We start from the raw sequence: 4,365 nt of genomic DNA, 5'->3' as shown, positions 1-4,365 counted from the left end.
TCCACCTTTTCATCTGGTGTTCCATTTTGATTTTCCCCCCATAGCGAGCCAGTTTCCCCAATGGAATCTATGAAACGGTCCATTGTTTCCCATTTGATTTATGGTATATTAAGTTCCCACTTACACCTCCTCCCCTCTTCTGGGTCTGTTCAGTTCCATTGGCCCACTTGTCTGTTCTCGTGCCAGCACTGCAGTGTTTTGATACTATGTCAATACTGGTAGGAAAAGTCCCTCCTCTTTTCTTCTTTATTTTGACTGTGTTATTCAGAAATGTACTTTTGAAGTAAATTATGTCTGGGTTTACCTCTGTGCCTGGTTTCTCCTATCTTAAGTAAAAAAGGAGCCCTGAGATTCCTTTAAGGCCATCTTTCCGACAAGCACGTTTTCCTTTGTGTATAAGGAACCAGCTGTTAATGCAGCACGGGCAGGACCTGCAGTTCAGGTTATTTCTGCAGCAGCTCCGTGGTGAGCCTGCTGCTCCTGAGCCAGGGCTGTGCGCTTGTGACAGAGATGGCTGAGCTGACTGATGGCAAGGAGAGGGATCTTCTGTTGAGGATGACGTCTTGAATTCTTTGTCATCATTCTTTGCAAATAAGCTAGGCAGCCTAAAAAGCCTCTACTTTTGGAGGCCATCTAACGTAACCAGCATCTCCTAATTAAAAATACTGAGGTTCTGCAATGCAAGGTTATTCCCCAAGATCTCACGGCTTCCTCCTGACAGACCAAGAATCAGACCTTCTCGTTGATTCTTAGCTTATTTCTTCAAGCACCCACCATGCCGCATGGCGTCCTTCAGCGAACACGGAAGGTGGAAGTTCAAGTGCTAGATTCTGAGAAATGTCTACAGATAAGTATGCCGTTCGTTTTGTTTCTGATGGGTGAATGCGAGCGTGATGCATGCTTCAAGTGAACTGTCAAACATGAAATCAGGACCTGACTTCCAGTCACAAGTTGGAATTTCTTTTCTTGTTTACTGACAACTTTTGGCATCTTGGGTTTCAGTATTTCAGTAAAATAAGGTAGATGTCAAGGCCTACTGCAAATATTTTGAGGATAGCAAAGCTGTGACACCAGGAAAAGGACCAAATTAGAAGCTGCAGTGACCTCACTGCCCTACTATTGACAAATGACTAATTGATTCTGTACACACAGCTGCTAGAACCAAAGCGTGGACACAAGGCTAGCCACATTGTTAACATAAATCATGTATCACTAAAAGTTAATATGTGGTTTCCTTTAAACAAAGAGGCTACTCCTGCTGACAGAGAAATTCATCAAATGGTAGCTGTAATGGAAAAGAGAGGATATCATGTTGCTTTTTATTAAGAAAAAAATTACTTAGAAATAACAGCATATCAAGACAATATACATTTTATTTACTATAAATAATATCATTAGACTATTTTTTAAAGTCTTTGGGTCATCTACCCTAAGAAAATTGCCATTTATACTCTCCTGTTTCCCTTTGTTTACATGAATAGATATTTTACACAGTTGTAATCCTAGTTTGCATACTACTATAAATTCTTTCTTCCATGCTCAGACGTTATTATTAGAAACTATATAGCTTGGTATTTTTTTTTTTTTTTTTTAGACAGAATTTCACTTTTTTTTCCGGGTTGGGGTGAAATGGTGCGATCTTGGTTCACTGCAACCTCCACCTCCTGAGTTCAAGCAATTCTCCTGCCTCAACCTCCCAAGTAGCTGGGGCTACTGGTGCACAGCACCATACTCAGCCAATTGTTGTATTATTGGTAGAGTCATGATTTCGTCATGTTGACCAGGCTGGTCTCAAACTCCTGACCTCAGGTGATCTGTTCACCTCGGCCCCCCACAGTGCTGGAATTATAGGTGTGTGCCACCACTCCCAGCTGCTTGGTGATTTATTTTTAGAATTTTTGGTGTGTGTTTGAATGTTACTTGCAGTGTGGCAAGGAAATTCTTCTGTAACTATTAGAACTGACCAGTATCACAGAATGGACCACACAGCTTACTTTGGCCTAGGCAAGGAAGTCTTGGTCTTAATCCAACATGGATACACTCAGGAAGCCACTCTCCCCAGCTCTGGTCAAGTGGTACAGAGGGGTCCAGGGCTCTGCCCCATGATATACAGTCCCTTTCCACAACATTGGAGATGAATCCAGGCCTCAAGTTTGTGCCTACAAATTCTTGCAGCTTCTCAGAATCCTGTGAAGAGTAACTGAGGAGACAGATCATGCAGGAAACAGCCTTTTAGAGAAAAAGTATAAGGAAAAAAAAAAAGTCTTGGTTTTGAGGAATCTTCCCTGTAAAGGGAAGATTCAGCACTACAGACAGCTTTTCTAGTAATCTACATGAAATCAGTGCATTTCTCTTTCTTCGTTCAAATGAAGTGACACGAAGCAGGAAAGTCTTTTCAGGTTTGCACAATCCATAGAGAGCAGGCTGGTGATTATTCCCCAGTCTCAAGCTATTCGATAAGAAAAGTCTTCAAATATGAATCCTAATATTAAGGATGTGGCAGAAACTCCATATCAAAATCTTTATTACAACATTATTTATAATAATGAACTGGAAATCAATACCCAACCATACAGAACATATTGTTTATTAAAATGATGATATTTTAAGAAGCTATATAAAAGATTGTTTTTAAAGGCAAATAATGCGTGGGATTCTGCCAAGATGGCTGAATAGAAACAGCTCCGGTGCACAGCTCACAGTGAGAGAGATGCAGAAGGAGAGTGATTTCCCCATCTTCAAATGAGGTACAAGGTTCATTTCAATGAGATTGGTTGGACAGTGGGCATAGCCCAAAGAGGGCAAACCGAGGCAGGGCAAGGCACTGCTCCACCTGGGAAGGGCATCTGACCAGAGGATCGGGGGCTCACCCTCTCCGGCACACCAGTCCAGATACTGTGCTTCACCCAAAGCCTCTGAAACCTACAGACCAGGAGATCTTCAGCGGGCTGAAAAGCACCCGAGTTACCTGTGCAGAGTTGAATAGCAGCCCTGGCTGGTGCCATGGATTGTCAGCACAGATCTAGGCAGATGCATTGGCTTGCTGGGAGAGCCTTTGGGACGGAGCTACCTGCCCCCCAGACAGGGGGGGTGCTAAAAGCAGGAAGACAGGCAATAGGCTAGGCGGGCCCCTTCCCCACAAAGTCCAGCAGGCTGAAGCCTACTTGCTTGAGGGTTTCGCAGCCAGCACATCAGTTCTAGCTCCACCTGGAAGGATCCAGCTCGGTGGGGGGAAGGGCATTCTCCATTACAGAGGTGAGCCTAATCTCTCTGTGTAAACAAAAGACACAGGAAGCCTATGCAGCAACCAGACTAAGCCCATGGCAGCCCAGCGGCACCTCTGTAGTCAGACAAGGGACAAACTCCATCCTCAAGTGGCTCCTTGAGATCAAAGTGGGATAAATCCACAAAGATGGGAAGAAACCAGTGCAAAATGGATTAAACCATCAAAGACCAGAATGCCTCTTCTCCTCCAAGGGATCACAACTCCTCACCAGCAAAGGAACAAAACAGGATGGAGAATGAGTTTGACGAATTGTCAGAAGCAGGCTTCAGAAGGTGGATAATCAAACTCCTCTGAGCTAAAGAAACATGTTGTAACCCAATGCAAATAAACTTAAAACCTTGAAAAAAAGGTTAAAGGAAATGCTAATGAGAATAACCAGCTTAGAGAAGAACAAAAATGACTTGATGGAGCTGAAAAACACAGCACGAGAACTTTGTGAAGTGTACACGAGTTTCAATAGCCAAATCAATCAAGTAGAAGAAAGGCTATCAGAGACTGAAGATCAACACAATGAAATAAAGTAAGAAGGCAAGACTAGAGAGAAAAGAGTGAAAAGAAATGAACAAAGCCTCCAAGAAATATGGGATTAGGTGAAAAGACCTAATCTACACTTGATCGGTTTGTCTGAATGCAATGGGGAGAATGAATCCAAGCTGGAAAACACTCTTCAGGATATTATCCAGGAGAACTTCCCCAACCTAGTAAGGCAGGCCACCATTCAAGTCCAGGAAATACAGAGAACACAACAAAGATATTCCTCAAGAAGAGCAACCCAAGGCACACAATTGTCAGATTCACCAGGGTTGAAATGAAGGAAAAAACGCTAAGGGCAGCCAGAGAGAAAGGTGGGGTCACCCACAAAGGGAAGCCCATCAGACTCACAGTGGATCTCTGCATAAACCCCCTACAAGCCAGAAGAGAGTGGGGGCCAATATTCAACATCCTTAAAGAAAAGAACTTTCAACCCAGAATCTCATATCCAGCCAAACTAATCTTCATAAGTGAAGGAGAAATAAAATCCTTTATAGACAAGCAACTACTGAGAGACTTTGTCACCATCAGACCTGACTTACAAGAGC

The 4,365-nt window shown here is 43.2% G+C and overlaps 1 non-coding gene across 1 annotated transcript; it reads left to right on the top strand.

Annotated features, from left to right (window-relative positions):
• Positions 1–2,026: 2,026 nt before the first annotated feature.
• LOC119469171 lies at positions 2,027–2,230 on the top strand. The gene has a single exon (XR_005197990.1). It is a non-coding gene; the product is annotated as a small nucleolar RNA SNORA73 family (small nucleolar RNA).
• The last annotated feature ends 2,135 nt before the right edge of the window (positions 2,231–4,365 follow it).

The sequence above is a fragment of the Cebus imitator genome, unplaced genomic scaffold (assembly GCF_001604975.1).
Source record: "Cebus imitator isolate Cc_AM_T3 unplaced genomic scaffold, Cebus_imitator-1.0 Scaffold586, whole genome shotgun sequence".
NCBI classification, from domain to species: domain Eukaryota; kingdom Metazoa; phylum Chordata; class Mammalia; order Primates; family Cebidae; genus Cebus; species Cebus imitator.
Note: the sequence above shows the minus strand (reverse complement) of the source record. Positions and strands in the feature narration are given on the sequence as shown.